This window comes from Notothenia rossii (assembly GCF_949606895.1).
Source record: "Notothenia rossii genome assembly, chromosome: 8".
Classification (NCBI taxonomy): Eukaryota; Metazoa; Chordata; class Actinopteri; order Perciformes; family Nototheniidae; genus Notothenia; species Notothenia rossii.
In genome coordinates this window covers 9,779,845-9,804,615 of record NC_136906.1, presented here as the reverse complement: position 1 = coordinate 9,804,615, position 24,771 = coordinate 9,779,845, and the positions used below count along the sequence as shown (strand labels likewise).

General features: G+C 40.3%; 4 gene segments (V, D, J or C); all 4 read right to left on the bottom strand.

Moving 5' to 3' along the window:
• Positions 1-2,324: 2,324 nt before the first annotated feature.
• On the bottom strand, positions 2,325-2,806 carry LOC307014364 (Ig kappa-b4 chain C region-like). The segment is given in 2 exons: positions 2,803-2,806; positions 2,325-2,656 (listed from the first exon to the last, which is right to left on the bottom strand).
• A 5,536-nt stretch (positions 2,807-8,342) lies between these two features.
• On the bottom strand, positions 8,343-8,827 carry LOC307014363 (Ig kappa-b4 chain C region-like). The segment is given in 2 exons: positions 8,824-8,827; positions 8,343-8,677 (listed from the first exon to the last, which is right to left on the bottom strand).
• A 6,092-nt stretch (positions 8,828-14,919) lies between these two features.
• LOC307014362 (Ig kappa-b4 chain C region-like) lies at positions 14,920-15,404 on the bottom strand. The segment is given in 2 exons: positions 15,401-15,404; positions 14,920-15,254 (listed from the first exon to the last, which is right to left on the bottom strand).
• Positions 15,405-22,683: 7,279 nt separating this feature from the next.
• Positions 22,684-24,447, bottom strand: LOC307016051 (Ig kappa-b4 chain C region-like). The segment is given in 2 exons: positions 24,343-24,447; positions 22,684-23,168 (listed from the first exon to the last, which is right to left on the bottom strand).
• Positions 24,448-24,771: the final 324 nt, after the last annotated feature.

Here is a 24,771-nt window from a genome sequence, read left to right as displayed (position 1 = left end):
TATAAAAGCCACTCTAAACTTATGGGTGCTCATCTTCCTTTTGAACAGTGTTCACTTCTGTCTCACTGGAGAGACTCCCAAAGATCAAAAGTCCCAACTTCAAATCAAACATCCTTGTTCGGAAATAACTCTGTCCCCAACAGCAGCACAAACTAAAATAACTGGAGAAATGTTCAAGTCCAAAGGAATTGTCCAACTCAAACACAGTCTTTCAAAAGCGGCTGAATAATCCAGTAAACAGAGTATAGGTACCTGGGAGTGCATTTAGACAACGGACTGAAGTGGAGCATCAACACTGACAGTGTGTACAAGAAGGGGATGAGCCGACTCTATTTTCTGAGGAAGTTGAGATCCTTCCACGTGTGCAACAAGATGCTGGAGATCTTCTACTAGTCTGTTGTGGCCAGTGCACTCTTCTTGAGGGGGGGGGGGGGGGGGGCAGCATCACCAGCAGACTCAATAAACTGACCAGGAAAGCTGGCTCTATCACTGGTGTGAAACTGGGCAGTGTGTGGCTGTGGTGGAGAGGAGGACACTAACAAACTGTTATCCATCATGGATAACCCCACCCACCCTCTCCACCTGCAGCTGGACAGACAGGAGCTCCTTCTCCAACAGACTGCTCTCTGCTGTCACACAGAGAGGGAGAGGAAAGCATTCCTGCCTTCTGCAATAACACTTTTCAACACCTCACCTCTGGCTGGCAGAGAGCTCACTGCTGCATAGTTGAGCTCCACTTCCTGAGAACAATTTGCAATTTTCTGTATATTTGTAAATGATATGCTCTCATATGTTTATACAGTATAGTATAAGCCTATATTCCTGCTACTGCAGTATTTTTGACCTTTGTAAAGAATATTTTAAATATCCAGAACTTGTTAAGTTGTTTATATTTGATATACTATTTTCCATTTTCATTTGATTTGTAATTGTTAAATGTTAACTCTATTCCACTTTTTAAGTATTTGTATTTGAATGTTGAACACAATGGTCCGGTAACAAAATAATTTCCCAAATTGGGATGAACAAAGTAAATATCTATCCATCTAAATCCATTGTCATTGACATAAATGCACCAATGTAATCCACAGTACCTGCAAAGCGATCACAAAGATCCAAATATGATTGAACTCACCAGCAGTCGAGGAGGGATAGAATGCTTTGGCTCTGGCTGGACTTTCTGCTCCGTCTTTATCTTCCTCAGACTCCACTGGTCTCAATGTTCTTCAGCCAGTTGAGGAAACGCCACATAAAGCGCTGAGTGCTTCCTCAACAACCCTGTCTCCTAAAAGTACGTTCCCACAGAACTAAACTGCATTCTCAATTACGTTTAGCTAGAAACGTATTTTCTCCCACGTTACGTTCGTTATGAACGTATCTCAAATAGGTTTATTTTCTACATATCTTTGCCATTTATTGTGTTGCTTATAATAATGATAATAGTCATTTATAAATATCATTTTAGAGCACACCTTTGAAATCAGTAGGCGAGGCTGTCATTTCGCCAGATGTTACTCTCATGAGCGAGGCAGAAAATAATAGTTTTATCATGCCAAAAAGCTGCTGTGTCGTTTATTGCAACCCAAACATTAAAACAAATCCAGAGTTACGTGTTTCTGTAATTCCTCTAAGAACAAAGGGCAGTACAAGAAGATCTCTGTGGCTTCAGGCTTGATCGCCGTTCAAATGAAAGCGTTGGTTGTTTGAGCCAAACACTTCAGAGACATGGTTTGTAAATATCTGAGACCTATAATATATTGTTGAAAAGGAGTATAATAGGGGACCTTTAAGGTCAACTCAATTTAGATTCAAGTTATATAACTGTATGCAGATGATACCCTGCTTTTCATTTCTTAACCTGAATGTCTTTTTCTTATTGAGTCAGATGTCCAGAATGAATTCAGGGTATATTTAACAACGCATGAACATAACATAGAGAATACATTAAACATTAAACATTAGTTATAAGAGCTTTGTGGTTTACCATTTAAATGTTCCTGCTAAGGTTATTGGAACTAATTAATAACATAGATAGAACCAAACTGAATGCAGAAGTACATCAACAGTCTAGCATTTATTAACAAGTAATCTGGAAAAAATGTATGATGAATTTTGTGAATTAATGTGAAAAAGGTTCCTTTTATATAATATATCGGGAATCAGAACACATGTCAATTTTATAATACACACATTAATCTTTATTGTTTTAAAATGTTGAAACCATCGACACAAGCAAAAACAGGTTGATGTTGAAACATGTCCTGAGAGCCAGAGAGCAGACTGAGAGCAGTGTGAGAGAGAAAGCAGAGTCCCAGTGAGTCCGCTCAGGACTGGGAACACTGGTCTCTCCTCAGTGTCTCTGAGAGCGGAGTCTGGGAGCCCTGGGTGGCCTCACAGGTCACAGAGACCACCTTCCTCCACTGGTCTGCAGGGAGCCTCAGGGTGCTGCTCCAGCTGTAGTGGGCGTCCTTCTCCAGCACCCCGGGGCTCCTGCTCACCTCCCAGCTGCTGCTGCTACTGCTGCTGCCGTCCACCTTCCAGGCCAGACTCCAGTCTGAGGGGAAGCCCTTGTTGGCCAGGCACATGAGCGTGGCCTTCCCCTGCTGCAGCTCTTCTCTGGAGGGAGCCAGCACCGTCAGGGTGGGAGGGACATCATCTAGGAGACACCAATCAGATTAGAGGACAGGGAGCACACAGCTGTCAATCAACCAGCAGACACTGGGACACCTTTACTGTGAGAGCGTTTCTCCTTTAAGGAGTTTCTGTCAGATGTTGGTTCTGCTCCATCAGTCTCTCACTCACACATTGTTTCACTTCCCTTTAAGAAGCCTCTCATGCAAATCAGCACAGAGACACTTCACACAGAATCACCTGAAATATGTCAGACTACACTAGGAATAAAGTACAACATTAGGAAGCATTTAAAAAGTTGTGTTCAAAATCATCCAAAACCTGAACTCTGCAAACCATTATAAATTATTTACTGGATAAATGAACAAATACGGGAAATGGAGCAATACATTGAGCTTAATGTGAATCTCAATCACTACCCAGTTTCACAAACTTTAAAATAATGTCTGAAAGAATTCAACACATTTTTTAATATCCATCCTTATCTTTACTCTGTTTAACTGTATATAAAAACTGTTTTCGTAATTTCCTTTGAAAACAGAGGAGAGAACCGAGATAGAAACATTTAAAATAAGTGGAAGTAAAATTTGCAGTTTTATCATTTCACATTTGAAGCTGTTTAAATGACAGTATGTTGGGAATGTATAAAGACATTTCAAGAAAAGCTGCTCCAACTTAGGCTCAATGATGAAGAGAAATAAAGACATGAATACTAATACTATCTAAACATTACGATTAAAATAATAAAAATCTATCTCTCAAACATTCTAACACAGAATTTAAAACATCTCTTAACAACATCATATTTAGTTTTTGTGCAGAAACTTACTTCCAACATCCAGTCTGGTTCCTCCACCAAAAGTCCACCACAGTGATACAAAGTCATTGAGCCGCCGTACAAAAACCTCTCACTGTAGAGAGACACGGCTCTCTGACTTTGACTCACTGAACTAAACCTACCAGCCCTCAAGAAGCTACTTCACCATTAAAGGTGGAAATAAGGATTTATTCTCTGTTCAATGTTTAACTCTCATGAAAACATTTAAACTCCTTTTGCTGGAGGAAAGCTAGCCTCTGAGTGCAAAATATTTGAGAATAATTTATACAATGACATGGAGAGGCAACTATTTCTCTTAGTTTGCTTAATAAAAAGTACAACAAAAGAGAAATTGCTCTTATAAATGAATACTTGACTTACTTCCAACATCCAGTCTGGTTCCTCCACCGAACGTGTACCACAGTGATACAAAGTCATTGAGCCGCCGTACAAAAACCTCTCACTGTAGAGAGACACGGCTCTCTGACTTTGACACAAACAAACTCACCAAACACCTCCACAGTTTACCCACTTTATATAATCACTGCTTCAAATGTTTGAAACAGATTCACAAACTATGGAAAAGTATCTAATGTTTCTTTTGTGAACCTTTTAAACCTTTAAAAGGAATATTAAGTTGTTTCTTAAGTTTCAAAATTAAGATGATTCTTTCGAAAAACGAATTGTTCACAAAATATGTTTTTTACGATTTTATCAACTTTTTCATCAAAGTAATTGAACACTTAAATGAAACAATACATGTCTAATAAAAGCTCTGCATGTTAAACTTCCAAATGTGCATAATTCCCATAAATACATGTTTGTTTGTCCATCAGGATTAATAATAAACCTCCATTTAGTTTTTCCTAGGTGGTATTGATTATTTGGGGTTATTAATTTGAGCTTTTTAATGAAATGAACTGCAAGAAAATGTGTCCTTTGAACTTAGAGCCTCAAACAAGTGAGCGCTGACCCATTCCTGATCAATGCTCTGACAGAGAGATGGATCCATTGATGAACAGCATCATCAGAGTAATCCAGGTCCCTGTTGGAGTCAGTCAGAGCATTTCCATAGAGAGACACTTTGCATCAGCAGCACCATGCTCCAGTGCTCTGGGACACTTTATAGTCCTGAGAGTTGAACACTGGATGACTGACAGCTGTCCTTCATGACAACAGAAGCCACAGAAATCCTCCTCATCAAGAACATGACTTTGATCTGCGTCCTCATCTGGACTCTCCTCTGCTGCTGCTTCACAGGTAAAGTCCAGAGAATCAAACTCCTCTCCTCTGTGAACATCCGTCCCTCTGAAATGAAGCGGACAAAACCATGACGCTGCTTTATGTCTTTGTCTCTGTATCCTCAGAGTCCAGAGGCCAGTACACGTTGACTCAGTCTGCAGCAGTGAGCTCTGCTCTGGGACGCTCCGTCTCCATCACATGTAAGACCAGTCAGGCGGTTTATAGTGGGGACCATTTAGCCTGGTACCAACAGAGAGATGGAGGAACTCCTAAACTGCTCATTTATTATGCTACCACTCGAGAATCAGGGATTTCAGCCCGTTTCACAGGCAGTGGATCAAACTCTGACTTCACTCTGACCATCAGTGGAGTCCAGGCTGATGATGCAGCAGTTTACTACTGTCAGAGTCTCCATTACCCCAACAGTCAGTGGGTGTTCACACAGTGAAAAAGCGTCGTACAAAAACCTCCCTCAGTCAAACAGGAACTGATCTGACTGCTGCAGCTGGAAGCTACACTTCACTGAGGACACATACACACACACACACACACACACACACACACACACACACACACACACACACACACACACACACACACACACACACACACAGACACACACACACACACACACACACACACACACACACGCACGCACACACACACACACACACACACAGACACACACACACACACACACACACACACACACACACGCACGCACACACACACACACACACACACACACAGACACACACACACACACACACACACACACACACACGCACGCACACACACACACACACACACACACACACACACACACACACACACACACACACACACACACACACACACACACACACACACACACACACACACACAGACACACACACACACACACACACACACACACACACACACACACACACACACACACGCACGCACGCACGCACACACACACACACACACACACACACACAGACACACACACACACACACACACACACACACACGCACGCACACACACACACACACACACACACCACACACACACACACACACACACACACACACACACACACACACACACACACACACACACACACACACACACACACACACACACACACACACAGACACACACACACACACACACACACACACACACACACACACACACACACACACACACAGACACATGAAATGTCCGTCATCTCATTAAGCATGTAACTTTCTTCTTTTTCAAGCAAAGAATTCTGAAATACTTCTCAAGAGAATGAACTCAAATCTAAACACAGGAACATTGTAAATCTAAATCTATAAAAGCCACTCTAAACTCATGGATGCTCATCTTCCTTTTGAACAGTGTTCACTTTTGTCTCACTGGAGAGACTCCCAAAGATCAAAAGTCCCAACTTCAAATCAAACATCCTTGTTTGGAAATAACTCTGTCCCCAACAGCAGCACAAACTAAAATAACTGGAGAAATGTTCAAGTCCAAAGGAATTGTCCAACTCAAACACAGTCTTTCAAAAGCGGCTGAATAATCCAGTAAACAGAGTATAGGTACCTGGGAGTGCATTTAGACAACGGACTGAAGTGGAGCATCAACACTGACGCTGTGTACAAGAAGGGGATGAGCCGACTCTATTTTCTGAGGAAGTTGAGATCCTTCCACGTGTGCAGCAAGATGCTGGAGATCTTCTACTAGTCTGTTGTGGCCAGTGCACTCTTCTTGAGGGGGGGGGGGGGGGGGGGGGTCAGCATCACCAGCAGACTCAATAAACTGACCAGGAAAGCTGGCTCTATCACTGGTGTGAAACTGGGCAGTGTGTAGCTGTGGTGGAGAGGAGGACACTAACAAACTGTTATCCATCATGGATAACCCCACCCACCCTCTCCACCTGCAGCTGGACAGACAGGAGCTCCTTCTCCAACAGACTGCTCTCTGCTGTCACACAGAGAGGGAGAGGAAAACATTCCTGCCTTCTGCAATAACACTTTTCAACACCTCACCTCTGGCTGGCAGAGAGCTCACTGCTGCATAGTTGAGCTCCACTTCCTGAGAACAATTTGCAATTTTCTGTATATTTGTAAATGATATGCTCTCATATGTTTATACAGTATAGTATAAGCCTATATTCCTGCTACTGCAGTATTTTTGACCTTTGTAAAGAATATTTTAAATATCCAGAACTTGTTAAGTTGTTTATATTTGATATACTATTTTCCATTTTCATTTGATTTGTAATTGTTAAATGTTAACTCTATTCCACTTTTTAAGTATTTGTATTTGAATGTTGAACACAATGGTCCGGTAACAAAATAATTTCCCAAATTGGGATGAACAAAGTAAATATCTATCCATCTAAATCCATTGTCATTGACATAAATGCACCAATGTAATCCACAGTACCTGCAAAGCGATCACAAAGATCCAAATATGATTGAACTCACCAGCAGTCGAGGAGGGATAGAATGCTTCGGCTCTGGCTGGACTTTCTGCTCCGTCTTTATCTTCCTCAGACTCCACTGGTCTCAATGTTCTTCAGCCAGTTGAGGAAACGCCACATAAAGCGCTGAGTGCTTCCTCAACAACCCTGTCTCCTAAAAAGTACGTTCCCACAGAACTAAACTGCATTCTCAATTACGTTTAGCTAGAAACGTATTTTCTCCCACGTTACGTTCGTTATGAACGTATCTCAATTACGTTTATTTTCTACATATCTTTGCCATTTATTGTGTTGCTTATAATAATGATAATAGTCATTTATAAATATCATTTTAGAGCACACCTTTGAAATCAGTAGGCGAGGCTGTCATTTCGCCAGCTGTTACTCTCATGAGCGAGGCAGAAAATAATAGTTTTATCATGCCAAAAAGCTGCTGTGTCGTTTATTGCAACTCAAACATTAAAACAAATCCAGAGTTACGTGTTTCTGTAATTCCTCTAAGAACAAAGGGCAGTACAAGAAGATCTCTGTGGCTTCAGGCTTGATCGCCGTTCAAATGACAGCGTTGGTTGTTTGAGCCAAACACTTCAGAGACATGGTTTGTAAATATCTGAGACCTATAATATATTGTTGAAAAGGAGTATAATAGGGGACCTTTAAGGTCAACTCAATTTAGATTCAAGTTATATAACTGTATGCAGATGATACCCTGCTTTTCATTTCTTAACCTGAATGTCTTTTTCTTATTGAGTCAGATGTCCAGAATGAATTCAGGGTATATTTAACAACGCATGAACATAACATAGAGAATACATTAAACATTAGTTATAAGAGCTTTGTGGTTTACCATTTAAATGTTCCTGCTAAGGTTATTGGAACTAATTAATAACATAGATAGAACCAAACTGAATGCAGAAGTACATCAACAGTCTAGCATTTATTAACAAGTAATCTGGAAAAAATGTATGATGAATTTTGTGAATTAATGTGAATAAGGTTCCTTTTATATAATATATCTCACAGAAAGGGAATCAGAACACATGTCACTTTTATAATACACACATTAATCTTTATTGTTTTAAAATGTTGAAACCATCGACACAAGCAAAAACAGGTTGATGTTGAAACATGTCCTGAGAGCCAGAGAGCAGACTGAGAGCAGTGTGAGAGAGAAAGCAGAGTCCCAGTGAGTCCGCTCAGGACTGGGAACACTGGTCTCTCCTCAGTGTCTCTGAGAGCGGAGTCTGGGAGCCCTGGGTGGCCTCACAGGTCACAGAGCCCGCCTTCCTCCACTGGTCTGCAGGGAGCCTCAGGGTGCTGCTCCAGCTGTAGTGGGCGTCCTTCTCCAGCACCCCGGGGCTCCTGCTCACCTCCCAGCTGCTGCTGCTACTGCTGCTGCTGCCGTCCACCTTCCAGGCCAGACTCCAGTCTGAGGGGAAGCCGTTGTTGGCCAGGCACATGAGCGTGGCCTTCCCCTGCTGCAGCTCTTCTCTGGAGGGAGCCAGCACGGTCAGGGTGGGAGGGACATCACCTAGGAGACACCAATCAGATTAGAGGACAGGGAGCACACAGCTGTCAATCAACCAGCAGACACTGGGACACCTTTACTGTGAGAGCGTTTCTCCTTTAAGGAGTTTCTGTCAGATGTTGGTTCTGCTCCATCAGTCTCTCACTCACACATTGTTTCACTTCCCTTTAAGAAGCCTCTCATGCAAATCAGCACAAAGACACTTCACACAGAATCACCTGAAATAGGTCAGACTACACTAGGAATAAAGTACAACATTCGGAAGCATTTAAAAAGTTGTGTTCAAAATCCTCCAAAACCTGAACTCTGCAAACCATTATTAAATTATTTACTGGATAAATGAACAAATACGGGAAATGGAGCAATACATTGAGCTTAATGTGAATCTCAATCACTTCCCAGTTTCACAAACTTTAAAATAATGTCTGAAAGAATTCAACACATTTTTTAATATCCATCGTTATCTTTACTCTGTTTAACTGTATATAAAAACTGTTTTCGTAATTTCTTTGAAAACAGAGGAGAGAACCGAGATAGAAACATTTAAAATAAGTTGAGGTAAAATTAGCAGTTTCATCATTTCACATTTGAAGCTGTTTAAATGACAGTATGTTGGGAATGTATAAAGACATTTCAAGAAAAGCTGCTCCAACTTAGGCTCAATGATGAAGAGTAATAAAGACATGAATACTAATACTATCTAAACATTACGATGAAAATAATAAAAATCTATCTCTCAAACATTCTAACACAGAATTTAAAACATCTCTTAACAACATCATATTTAGTTTTTGTGCAGAAACTTACTTCCAACATCCAGTCTGGTTCCTCCACCAAAAGTCAACCACAGTGATACAAAGTCATTGAGCCGCCGTACAAAAACCTCTCACTGTAGAGAGACACGGCTCTCTGACTTTGACTCACTGAACTAAACCTACCAGCCCTCAAGAAGCTACTTCACCATTAAAGGTGGAAATAATGATTTATTCTCTGTTCAATGTTTAACTCTCATAAAAACATTTAAACTCCTTTTGCTGGAGGAAAGCTAGCCTCTGAGTGCAAAATGTTTGAGAAGAATTTATACAATGACATGGAGAGGCAACTATTTCTCTTAGTTTGCTTAATAAAAATTCAACAAAAGAGAAATTGCTCTTATAAATGAATACTTGACTTACTTCCAACATCCAGTCTGGTTCCTCCACCGAACGTGTACCACAGTGATACAAAGTCATTGAGCCGCCGTACAAAAACCTCTCACTGTAGAGAGACACGGCTCTCTGACTTTGACACAAACAAACTCACCAAACACATCCACAGTTGACCCACTTTATATAATCACTGCTTCAAATGTTTGAAACAGATTCACAAACTATGGAAAAGTATCTAATGTTTCTTTTGTGAATCTTTTAAACCTTTAAAAGGAATATTAAGCTGTTTCTTAAGTTTCAAATTTAAGATGATTCTTTCGAAAAACGAATTGTTCACAAAATATGTTTTTTTACGATTTGATCAACTTTTTCATCAAAGTAATTGAACACTTAAATGAAACAATACATGTCTAATAAAAGCTCAACATTTTATACTTCAAAATGTGCATAATTCCCATAAATACATGTTTGTTTGTCCATCAGGATTAATAATAAACCTCCATTTAGTTTTTCCTGGGTGGTATTGATTATTTGGGGTTATTAATTTGAGATTTTTAATGAAATGAACTGCAAGAAAATGTGTCCATTGAACTTAGAGCCTCAAACAAGTGAACGCTGACTCATTCCTGATCAATGCTCTGACAGAGAGATGGATCCATTGATGAACAGCATCATCAGAGTAATCCAGGTCCCTGTTGGAGTCAGTCAGAGCATTTCCATAGAGAGACACTTTGCATCAGCAGCACCATGCTCCAGTGCTCTGGGACACTTTATAGTCCTGAGAGTTGAACACTGGATGACTGACAGCTGTCCTTCATGACAACAGAAGCCACAGAAATCCTCCTCATCAAAAACATGACTTTGATCTGCGTCCTCATCTGGACTCTCCTCTGCTGCTGCTTCACAGGTAAAGTCCAGAGAATCAAACTCCTCTCCTCTGTGAACATCCGTCCCTCTGAAATGAAGCGGACAAAACCATGACGCTGCTTTATGTCTTTGTCTCTGTATCCTCAGAGTCCAGAGGCCAGTACACGGTGACTCAGTCTGCAGCAGTGAGCTCTGCTCTGGGACGCTCCGTCTCCATCACATGTAAGACCAGTCAGGGGGTTCATGGTGGGAGCTCTTTAGCCTGGTACCAACAGAGAGATGGAGGAACTCCTAAACTGCTCATTTATTCTGCTACCACTCGAGCATCAGGGATTTCAGCCCGTTTCACAGGCAGTGGATCAAACTCTGACTTCACTCTGACCATCAGTGGAGTCCAGGCTGATGATGCAGCAGTTTACTACTGTCAGAGTCTCCATTACCCCAACAGTCAGTTGGTGTTCACACAGTGAAAAAGCGTCGTACAAAAACCTCCCTCAGTCAAACAGGAACTGAACTGACTGCTGCAGCTGGAAGCTACACTTCACTGAGGACACACACACACACACACACACACACACACACACACACACACACACACACACACACACACACACACACACACACACACACACACACACACACACACACACACACACACACACACACACACACTCACACTTTCATCTCCATTAAGCGTGTAACTTTTTTCTTTTTCAAGCAAAGACTTCTGAAATGTTCCTAACAATATATTAAGAGAATGAACTCATACACACCATCCTAAAATACTAAATCTATAAAAGCCACACTAAACTTATTGGTCCTCAGCTTCTTTTTGAACAGCGTTCACTTCTGTCTCACTGGAGTGACTCCCGAAGATGAAAAGTCCCGACTTCAAGCCAAAGGTCACCTTCACTTTAAAGTCTGAGGTAAATCCAGCGAGCCCTGATCATGAGACGTTCCTGACCTCCTAGTGATACAGCGCTGTAGGAGATCAGAGATAAAGGAGGCTGTCTGACCATGTAGAGCTCTAAAAGGGACCACCAGTATCTTAAACTGGATTCTTTATTCAATGTGGAGCCAAGAATAAAAATCAAGACAGCTGTTACATGAGATCTTTTCAAAGAGCCCGTCAAAGTTCATTCAACAGTCCTTTGAACATTTCAGTGAGTGATGGATGTGAAAGTTAAGAAGAAATGGAATTACACCGTTTAAATGGACAAACTAATCTGTAAATGATCATCTCCAGCTTAGCTTGAAGCACATTGTGATACAACTTAACAAATAATGTAAACGGTAAACAACAGATGGGAATCCAACACTTCATGCTGCTCAACAGTCAATGTCTGATCGAAAGTTTCAGCTATATTTCAGACAGTAGATTTGAACAGATGATAAAACAAGGAGCATCTGAAAACTGAAATAATACAACTTTATGGAGATGAAAGAAAAGCCTCAGCATTTCAGCTATCTTCTCTGAGTATATTCATCATCATATCATATTCCCCACTAATGACATTAAGTTTCACATCATATAAAACTGCCTTGTTTCATCTTTAAGACCATAATGTGATCAGTCATTAAATATAGTATTTGCCGTATATATGCCGACTTCAGACTTTACATTTCTGTCTAAATTAATCATTTAAATTAAAGTAGCTACTGTAAAAGAAAACTTGCTAAACTGAATTTGTATTGTGGTGTGAAACCTTTTAACAATCTGTATCAATAGATTTGTTTCTTTCACGTGTGTCAAACAACATATATTTCTACACTTTAAAATCTTCTCACCAACAGGCTCAACTTGTAGTACTTGCTTTGTGTAAACCAGATGAACTTGTGTTCGACATAGTAATCTCTGAGAGCCCATTATGTAGTGAAACATGGAACAGTGAATGCTGTCAGCACTGAGGGGGAACACCATGCTGTTTGAGGACAGCTACACTTCACTGACTGTGTGTTTGCATATGTGTCCTGCCTCTCTGCTCCTAGACGTTAAGAAGCCAGAGGTGATCAGCGGCTGTTCAGAGCCACTGACACGCCGGCAGCACAATGATGATGTCACTGACTCTACTGCTGGCCACCCTGGGGCTCCTTGTTCAGGGTGAGACTCTCTTCTGAAAACTTTGCTTCAGGATGCAACCAGGTTCCCCAACATGAGGATCTGCTATGATGGAGAAGCACTGAGACAAGCAGCATGTACCTTCTTCCATCTGTTCTCCATGTTAAAGAGAGGATGCTCTTCTGTTTGGATGTTGATCATCTTTCTCCAAGCTGGATTTGTCTCAATAACCCTTCTGCTGTTTTCATGTTTTCCAGATTCATCAGGAGAAATCCTCCTGACTCAGTCTCCTGGATCTCGGTCTGTTGTTCCAGGACAGACTCTTTCTATCAAATGTACAGCCAGTACAAGTGTTAGTACATACCTTAGCTGGTACCTTCAGAAACCTGGAGAAGCTCCTAAACTCTTGGTGCGTTCTGCTACATCTCTTCAGTCTGGAGTTTCAAATCGTTTCAGTGGAAGTGGATCTGGGACTGTCTTCACTCTGACCGTCACTGGAGTTCAGACTGAAGATGCAGGAGATTATTATTGTCAGCAGTGTTACAGCACGCAGTTCACACAGTGATACAACGTCGTACAAAAACCTCCTCAACAAAAGAGGAAGTGATTTGAATGAACGACTGCACAGAAAAAAATAATAACTATAGCATTCATTACCAACATTATTTAAATGTAATACCACAACAACACGTTCAACATTAAAACAACTTGTTTATTTCTGTTTAAGATAGTTTTACAATTAGTTTGTCATTTTTGACAGCTTTAATAACCACTCTATAGCTTTGGGCCTCATAACTGTGAACCCCAAGTGACATTATAGCACATATTTAATTGTTTTATGAATATTGAGTGAATGCTAAATTCCTACTCAGGATCAACGACTCAGGATCCACGACTCAGGATCCACGACTCAGGGTCCACGACTCAGGATCCACGACTCAGGATCCACGACTCAGGATCCACGACTCAGGGTCCACGACTCAGGATCCACGACTCAGGGTCCACGACTCAGGATCCACGACTCAGGACCATAGCAACAGCCACGATTAGGTCTTTGTTTTAGTCAAATATCAGTTTTAATTCAATCAGCGAAAGTTCATTAAATGTATTGATTCTGCAAACAGAACAAATATCAAGAGGACAGAAACTGGTGTTTCAACATTTTAGGTTGAGTTGTGATGTGTCCATTAAATAAGATTTAAAGGTCACCTATTATGAAAAATCCACTTGTCCATATCTTCTATACCTGAACATGTGTCCCCTCTGTGTAAAGACATTATGAAAGTTTCAGGAAAAAAGATTCCCTTTCTTTTTATCCTGATCCATCTATATAAAAACCTGTCTGAAAATGAGCTGATCAGATTTTGGCCACTTTGTGATGTCAAGTTTTGTTGGGCTGTGCAACCATTAGCCCATAACCAAGGTAACACCCGCCCACCTTATCACCTGAATCTCCTCCAAGAGCACCATTGTGTTTTTTTAAACCAAACACAGGGCTGAAGCAGAGGGGTTTACTGCATTATACCATGCATGATCTGTTTGGTTGTTAGAGCCAAACACTTCAGAGACATGGTTTGTAAATATCTGAGACCTATAATATATTGTTGAAAAGGAGTATAATAGGGGACCTTTAAGGTCATCTCAATTTAGACTCAAGTTATATAACTGTATGCAGATGATACCCTGCTTTTCATTTCTTAACCTGAATGCCTTTTTCTTATTGAGTCAGATGTCCAGAATGAATTCAGGGTAACATTTAACAACGCATGAACATAACATAGAGAATACATTAAACATTAGTTATAAGAGCTTTGTGGTTTACCATTTAAATGTTCCTACTAAGGTTATTGGAACTAATTAATAACATAGATAGAACCAAAATGAATGCAGAAGTACATCAACAGTCTAACAATTATTAACAAGTAATCTGGAAAAAATGTATGATGAATTTTGTGAATTAATGTGAAAAAGGTTCATTTTATATAATATATCTCACAGAAAGGGAATCAGAACACATGTCACTTTTATAATACACACATTCATCTTTATTGTTTTAAAATGTTGAAACCATCGACACAAGCAAAAACAGGTTGATGTTGAAACATGTCCTGAGAGCCAGAGAGCAGACTGAGAGCAGTGTGAGAGAGAAAGCAGAGTCCCAGTGAGTCCGCTCAGGACTGGGAACACTGGTCTCTCCTCAGTGTCTCTGAGAGCGGAGTCTGGGAGCCCTGGGTGGCCTCACAGGTCACAGAGACCACCTTCCTCCACTGGTCTGCAGGGAGCCTCAGGGTGCTGCTCCAGCTGTAGTGGGCGTCCTTCTCCAGCACCCCGGGGCTCCTGCTCTCCTCCCAGCTGCTGCTGCTGCTGCTGCTGCTGCCGTCCACCTTCCAGGCCAGACTCCAGTCTGAGGGGAAGCCCTTGTTGGCCAGGCACATGAGCGTGGCCTTCCCCTGCTGCAGCTCTTCTGTGGAGGGAGCCAGCACCGTCAGGGTGGGAGGGACATCACCTAGGAGACACCAATCAGATTAGAGGACAGGGAGCACACAGCTGTCAATCAACCAGCAGACACTGGGACACCTTTACTGTGAGAGCGTTTCTCCTTTAAGGAGTTTCTGTCAGATGTTGGTTCTGCTCCATCAGTCTCTCACTCACACATTGTTTCACTTCCCTTTAAGAAGCCTCTCATGCAAATCAGCACAGAGACACTTCACACAGAATCACCTGAAATAGGTCAGACTACACTAGGAATAAAGTACAACATTAGGAAGCATCTAAAAAAGTTGTGTTCAAAATCATCCAAAACCTGAACTCTGCAAACCATTATTAAATTATTTACTGGATAAATGAACAAATACGGGAAATGGAGCAATACATTGAGCATAATGTGAATCTCAATCACTACCCAGTTTTACAACCTTTAAAATAATGTCTGAAAGAATTCAACACATTTTTTAATATCCATCCTTATCTTTACTCTGTTTAACTGTATATAAAAACTGTATTCGTAATTTCTTTGAAAACAGAGGAGAGAACCGAGATATAAACATTTAAAATAAGTTGAGGTAAAATTAGCAGTTTTATCATTTCACATTTGAAGCTGTTTAAATGACAGTATGTTGGGAATGTATAAAGACATTTCAAGAAAAGCTGCTCCAACTTAGGCTCAATGATGAAGAGAAACAAAGACATGAATACTAATACTATCTAAACATTACGATTAAAATAATAAAAATCTATCTCTCAAATATTCTAACACAGAATTTAAAACATCTCTTAACAACATCATATTTAGTTTTTGTGCAGAAACTTACTTCCAACATCCAGTCTGGTTCCTCCACTAAAAGTCAACCACAGTGATACAAAGTCATTGAGCCGCCGTACAAAAACCTCTCACTGTAGAGAGACACGGCTCTCTGACTTTGACTCACTGAACTAAACCTACCAGCCCTCAAGAAGCTACTTCACCATTAAAGGTGGAAATAACGATTTATTCTCTGTTCAATGTTTAACTCTCATAAAAACATTTAAACTTCTTTTGCTGGAGGAAAGCTAGCCTCTGTGTGCAAAATGTTTGAGAAGAATTTATCCAATGACATGGAGAGGCAACTATTTCTCTTAGTTTGCTTAATAAAAAGTAGAACAAAAGAGAAATTGCTCTTATAAATGAATACTTGACTTACTTCCAACATCCAGTCTGGTTCCTCCACCGAACGTGTACCACAGTGATACAAAGTCATTGAGCCGCCGTACAAAAACCTCTCACTGTAGAGAGACACGGCTCTCTGACTTTGACACAAACAAACTCACCAAACACATCCACAGTTTACCCAGTTTATATAATCACTGCTTCAAATGTTTGAAACAGATTCACAAACTATGGAAAAGTATCTAATGTTTCTTTTGTGAATCTTTTAAACCTTTAAAAGGAATATTAAGTTGTTTCTTAAGTTTCAAAATTAAGATGATTCTTACGAAAAACGAATTGTTCACAAAATATGTTTTTTTACGATTTTATCAACTTTTTCATCAAAGTAATTGAACACTTAAATGAAACAATACATGTCTAATAAAAGCTCTGCATGTTAAACTTCCAAATGTGCATAATTCCCATAAATACATGTTTGTTTGTCCATCAGGATTAATAATAAACCTCCATTTAGTTTTTCCTAGGTGGTATTGATTATTTGGGGTTATTAATTTGAGATTTTTATTGAAATGAACTGCAAGAAAATGTGTCCATTGAACTTAGAGCCTCAAACAAGTGAGCGCTGACCCATTCCTGATCCATCCTCTGACCGAGAGATGGATCCATTGATGAACAGCATCATCAGAGTAATCCAGGTCCCTGTTGGAGTCAGTCAGAGCATTTCCATAGAGAGACACTTTGCATCAGCAGCACCATGCTCCAGTGCTCTGGGACACTTTATAGTCCTGAGAGTTGAACACTGGATGACTGACAGCTGTCCTTCATGACAACAGAAGCCACAGAAATCCTCCTCATCAAAAACATGACTTTGATCTGCGTCCTCATCTGGACTCTCCTCTGCTGCTGCTTCACAGGTAAAGTCCAGAGAATCAAACTCCTCTCCTCTGTGAACATCCGTCCCTCTGAAATGAAGCGGACAAAACCATGACGCTGCTTTATGTCTTTGTCTCTGTATCCTCAGAGTCCAGAGGCCAGTACACGTTGACTCAGTCTGCAGCAGTGAGCTCTGCTCTGGGACGCTCCGTCTCCATCACATGTAAGACCAGTCAGGCGGTTCATGGTGGGAGCTATTTAGCCTGGTACCAACAGAGAGATGGAGGAACTCCTAAACTGCTCATTTATTCTGCTACCACTCGAGCATCAGGGATTTCAGCCCGTTTCACAGGCAGTGGATCAAACTCTGACTTCACTCTGACCATCAGTGGAGTCCAGGCTGATGATGCAGCAGTTTACTACTGTCAGAGTCTCCATTACCCCAACAGTCAGAGGGTGTTCACACAGTGAAAAAGCGTCGTACAAAAACCTCCCTCAGTCAAACAGGAACTGAACTGACTGCTGCAGCTGGAAGCTACACTTCACTGAGGACACACACACACACACACACACACACACACACACACACACACACACACACACACACACACACACACACACACACACACACACACACACACACACACACACACACACACACACAAACACTTTCATCTCCATTAAGCTTGTAACTTTTTTATTTTTCAAGCAAAGACTTCTGAAATGTTCCTAATAATATATTAAGAAAATGAACTCATACACACCATACTAAAATACTAAATCTATAAAAGCCACACTAAACTTATTGGTCCTCAGCTTCTTTTTGAACAGCGTTCACTTCTGTCTCACTGGAGTGACTCCCAAAGATGAAAAGTCCCGACTTCAAACCAAAGGTCACCTTCACTTTAAAGTCTGAGGTAAATCCAGCGAGCCCTGATCATGAGACGTTCCTGACCTCCTAGTGATACAGCGCTGTAGGAGATCAGAGATAAAGGAGGCTGTCTGACCATGTAGAGCTCTAAAAGGGACCACCAGTATCTTAAACTGGATTCTTTATTCAATGTGGAGCCAAGAATAAAAATCAAGACAGCTGTTACATGAGATCTTTTCAAAGAGCCCGTCAAAGTTCATTCAACAGTCCTTTGAACATTTCAGTGAGTGATGGATGTGAAAGTTAAGAAGAAATAGAATTACACCGTTTAAATGGACAAACTAATCTGTAAATGATCATCTCCAGCTTAGCTTGAAGCACATCGTGATACAACTTAACAAATAATGTAAACGGTAAACAACAGATGGGAATCCAACACTTCATGCTTCTCAACAAGTGTCAGCTATATTTCAGATAGTAGATTTGAACAGATGATAAAACAAGGAGCATCTGAAAACTGAAATACAGCTTTTCTCGATTGCTAACACACATTTTATTTTTAATTGCTCAGTTTCTCAGAACACTAAACACAATTCACAAAACCACACACCCAAAGTGCAAAACACCTAATTTATCCTGCTAAGTGAAGAACAGCACTGAAAACTACATAAACACTTACCAAATGCAAACTTTTGCATCAAATATAACACACTTCATTCTTAATACTACATGGTTTGACCACCCAACTACACACTGCTGAGCATCATCTAAAGCACTTTCATCTTTATGGGCTCTGATCTGTTCATAGAGGTTTCTGCAGAGAAAGATTGCTTGAGTTTACAGAAATACAGTAAATGAAGAAATACAAATGAGTTGTTGAAAACACATTTTATTCAAAAATAACATTGCGCAACATGCATCTCAGCACATAGTTACTATGCTTCGGATCTCTCTAAGTGTGATGGCATTGTTTGCCAAAACCCAGTTTGTAACTGCTGCTTCCTGTGCCTCATTGGAAATCCTTGGCCTTCCACCTGCACCTCTTTGTTGCTCAGTCCTTCAGATAAACAACAAAGATATAGTGGTTGGTCAGTGTCTGTGTTGCATACAAGTGAGTTTACCACAGTCAATTGTGCAGGATGTTTATACAGTTATAGTATGCAACATGCCAACAATTCAATTACAGTAATGAAGTCAATACGTTTCACAGAACAGATATAAGCACTGATATATCATGAGTTATGCAGAGCTACAAACTGGTAACTACGGTAACCTGTTTTCAAGTCTAAGTGTCTGGATTACAGAGGCAACAGTAAATCGGTTTAGATTAGGCTGAACCCTCTGTCCAGCCTCTCTCATCGTCAAACCATGGTTGATAACATTTAATTTCATTAAGATTATTCTTCTTTGTCCACGTCCTCTCCCTCCAGCTCTACCTCTCATTCTTCCTCCTCTCACTCTCACCCACCTCTTCCTCCTCCTCTCAGCCCAGCTCTTCCGCTTCCTCTTGCTTCATTATTGCTTCATTATTGTAAGAAAGTACTCACCTGTGGTCTTTTTATAGTGCTAACATCCTGACTGATGAGCCAACAATTATGCTAACACGTGTTTGGTCAGGTGGAACGTGTTTCTTGATCATTGGTCCATGTGTGAGGCATTTTGAATATCAGTGTTTTAAACCTGCTAACACGTGACTTTATGTCAGATTCCTGTGTCTTACGTGGAGAAACGTGTGCAGTGGTTTGCAAAAACTGCCATGTTGATTTGCAAATTGTGTGAAAAGCTGAAAACGTGTTTAGAGTTTGGGAGATTTGAGCCGATGTTTTGCTCTTTGAGTGTCAGTTAAAATAATTGTGCTTTATGTATAATTTTAGTGTGTTAGCAACGAGAAAAACTGTGATTCAACTTTATGGAGATGAAAGAAAAGCCTCAGCATTTCAGCTATCTTCTCTGAGTATATTCATCATCAAATCAGATTCCCCACTAATGACATTAAGTTTCACATCATATAAAACTGCCTTGTTTCATCTTTAAGACCATAATGTGATCAGTCATTAAATATAGTATTTGCCGTATATATGCCGACTTCAGACTTTACATTTCTGTCTAAATTAATCATTTAAATTAAAGTAGCTACTGTATAAGAAAACTTGCAAAACTGAATTTGTATTGTGGTGTGAAACCTTTTAACAATCTGTATCAATAGATTTGTTTTTTTCACGTGTGTCAAACAACATATATTTCTACACTTTAAAATCTTCTCACCAACAGGCTCAACTTGTAGTACTTGCTTTGTGTAAACCAGATGAACTTGTGTTCGACATAGTAATCTCTGAGAGCCCATTATGTAGTGAAACATGAAACAGTGAATGCTGTCAGCACTGAGGGGGAACACCATGCTGTTTGAGGACAGCTACACTTCACTGACTGTGTGTTTGCATATGTGTCCTGCCTCTCTGCTCCTAGACGTTAAGAGGCCAGAGGTGATCAGCGGCTGTTCAGAGCCACTGACACGCCGGCAGCACAATGATGATGTCACTGACTCTACTGCTGGCCACCCTGGGGCTCCTTGTTCAGGGTGAGACTCTCTTCTGAAAACTTTGCTTCAGGATGCAACCAGGTTCCCCAACATGATGATCTGCTATGATGGAGAAGCACTGAGACAAGCAGCATGTACCTTCTTCCATCTGTTCTCCATGTTAAAGAGAGGATGCTCTTCTGTTTGGATGTTGATCATCTTTCTCCAAGCTGGATTTGTCTCAATAACCCTTCTGCTGTTTTCATGTTTTCCAGATTCATCAGGAGAAATCCTCCTGACTCAGTCTCCTGGATCTCGGTCTGTTGTTCCAGGACAGACTCTTTCTATCAAATGTACAGCCAGTACAAGTGTTAGTACATACCTTAACTGGTACCTTCAGAAACCTGGAGAAGCTCCTAAACTCTTGGTGCATTCTGCTACATCTCTTCAGTCTGGAGTTTCAAATCGTTTCAGTGGAAGTGGATCTGGGACTGTCTTCACTCTGACCGTCACTGGAGTTCAGACTGAAGATGCAGGAGATTATTATTGTCAGCAGTGTTACAGCACGCAGTTCACACAGTGATACAACGTCGTACAAAAACCTCCTCAACAAAAGAGGAAGTGATTTGAATGAACGACTGCACAGAAAAAAATAATAACTATAGCATTCATTACCAACATTATTTAAATGTAATACCACAACAACACGTTCAACATTAAAACAACTTGTTTATTTCTGTTAAAGATAGTTTTACAATTAGTTTGTGATTTTTGACGGCTTTAATAACCACTCTATAGCTTTGGCCCTCATAACTGTGAACCCCAAGTGACATTATAGCTCATATTTAATTTTTTTATGAATATTGAGTGAATGCTAAATTCCTACTCAGGATCAACGACTCAGGGTCCACGACTCAGGATCCAGGACTCAGGGTCCACGACTCAGGATCCACGACTCAGGATCCACGACTCAGGATCCACGACTCAGGATCCACGACTCAGGATCCACGACTCAGGGTCCACGACTCAGGACCACAGCAACAGGCACAGCCACGATTAGGTCTTTGTTTTAGTCAAATATCAGTTTTAATTCAATCAGCGAAAGTTCATTAAATGTATTGATTCTGCAAAAAGAACAAATATCAAGAGGACAGAGAATGGTCTATCAACATTTTAGGTTGAGTTGTAATGTGTCCATTAAATAAGATTTAAAGGTCACCTATTATGAAAAATCCACTTGTCCATATCTTCTATACCTGAACATGTGTCCCCTCTGTGTAAAGACATTATGAAAGTTTCAGGAAAAAAGATTCCCTTTCTTTTTATCCTGATCCATCTATATAAAAACCTGTCTGAAAATGGGCTGATCAGATTTTGGCCACTTTGTGATGTCAAGTTTTGTTGGGCTGTGCAACCATTAGCCAATAACCAAGGTAACACCCGCCCACCTTATCACCTGAATCTCCTCCTAGAGCACCATTGTGTTTTTTTAAACCAAACACAGGGCTGAAGCAGAGGGGTTTACTGCATTATACCATGCATGATCTGTTTGGTTGTTGGAGCCAAACACTTCAGAGACATGGTTTGTAAATATCTGATACCTATAATATATTGTTGAAAAGGAGTATAATAGGGGACCTTTAAGGTCAACTCAATTTAGATTCAAGTTATATAACTGTATGCAGATGATACCCTGCTTTTCATTTCTTAACCTGAATGTCTTTTTCTTATTGAGTCAGATGTCCAGAATGAATTCAGGGTATATTTAACAACGCATGAACATAACATAGAGTATACATTAAACATTAGTTATAAGAGCTTTGTGGTTTACCATTTAAATATTCCTGCTAAGGTTATTGGAACTAATTAATAACATAGATAGAAACAAAATGAATGCAGAAGTACATCAACAGTCTAGCAATTATTAACAAGTAATCTGGAAAAAATGTATGATAGCTTTTGTGAATTAATGTGAATAAGGTTCATTTTATATAATATATCTCACAGAAAGGGAATCAGAACACATGTCACTTTTATAATACACACATTCATCTTTATTGTTTTAAAATGTTGAAACCATCGACACAAGCAAAAACAGGTTGATGTTGAAACATGTCCTGAGAGCCAGAGAGCAGACTGAGAGCAGTGTGAGAGAGAAAGCAGAGTCCCAGTGAGTCCGCTCAGGACTGGGAACACTGGTCTCTCCTCAGTGTCTCTGAGAGCTGAGTCTGGGAGCCCTGGGTGGCCTCACAGGTCACAGAGCGCGCCTTCCTCCACTGGTCTGCAGGGAGCCTCAGGGTGCTGCTCCAGCTGTAGTGGGCGTCCTTCTCCAGCACCCTGGGGCTCCTGCTCTCCTCCCAGCTGCTGCTGCTGCTGCTGCTGCCGTCCACCTTCCAGGCCAGACTCCAGTCTGAGGGGAAGCCCTTGTTGGCCAGGCACATGAGCGTGGCCTTCCCCTGCTGCAGCTCTTCTGTGGAGGGAGCCAGCACCGTCAGGGTGGGAGGGACATCACCTAGGAAACACCAATCAGATTAGTGGACAGGGAGCACACAGCTGTCAATCAACCAGCAGACACTGGGACACCTTTACTGTGAGAGCATTTCTCCTTTAAGGAGTTTCTGTCAGATGTTGGTTCTGCTCCATCAGTCTCTCACTCACACATTGTTTCACTTCCCTTTAAGAAGCCTCTCATGCAAATCAGCACAGAGACACTTCACACAGAATCACCTGAAATATGTCAGACTACACTAGGAATAAAGTACAACATTAGGAAGCATTTAAAAAAGTTGTGTTCAAAATCATCCAAAACCTGAACTCTGCAAACCATTATTAAATTATTTACTGGATAAATGAACAAATACGGGAAATGGAGCAATACATTGAGCTTAATGTGAATCTCAATCACTACCCAGTTTCACGAACTTTAAAATAATGTCTAAAAGAATTCAACACATTTTTTAATATCCATCGTTATCTTTACTCTGTTTAACTGAATATAAAAACTGTTTTCGTAATTTCTTTGAAAACAGAGGAGAGAACCGAGATAGAAACATTTAAAATAAGTTAAGGTAAAATTAGCAGTTTCATCATTTCACATTTGAAGCTGTTTAAATGACAGTATGTTGGGAATGTATAAAGACATTTCAAGAAAATCTTCTCCAACTTAGGCTCAATGATGAAGAGAAATAAAGACATGAATACTAATACTATCGAAACATTACGATTAAAATAATAAAAATCTATCTCTCAGACATTCTAACACAGAATTTAAAACATCTCTTAACAACATCATATTTAGTTTTTGTGCAGAAACTTACTTCCAACATCCAGTCTGGTTCCTCCACCAAAAGTCCACCACAGTGATACAAAGTCATTGAGCCGCCGTACAAAAACCTCTCACTGTAGAGAGACACGGCTCTCTGACTTTGACTCACTGAACTAAACCTACCAGCCCTCAAGATGCTACTTCACCATTAAAGGTGGAAATAACGATGTATTCTCTGTTCAATGTTTAACTCTCATGAAAACATTTAAATTCCTTTTGCTGGAGGAAAGCTAGCCTCTGAGTGCAAAATGTTTGAGAAGAATTTATCCAATGACATGGAGAGGCAACTATTTCTCTTAGTTTGCTTAATAAAAAGTACAACAAAAGAGAAATTGCTCTTATAAATGAATACTTGACTTACTTCCAACATCCAGTCTGGTTCCTCCACCGAACGTGTACCACAGTGATACAAAGTCATTGAGCCGCCGTACAAAAACCTCTCACTGTAGAGAGACACGGCTCTCTGACTTTGACACAAACAAACTCACCAAACACATCCACAGTTTACCCACTTTATATAATCACTGCTTCAAATGTTTGAAACAGATTCACAAACTATGGAAAAGTATCTAATGTTTCTTTTGTGAACTTTTTAAACCTTTAAAAGGAATATTAAGTTGTGTCTTAAGTTTCAAAATTAAGATGATTCTTTCGAAAAACGAATTGTTCACAAAATATGTTTTTTTACGATTTTATCAACTTTTTCATCAAAGTAATTGAACACTTAAATGAAACAATACATGTCTACTAAAAGCTCTGCATGTTAAACTTCCAAATGTGCATAATTCCC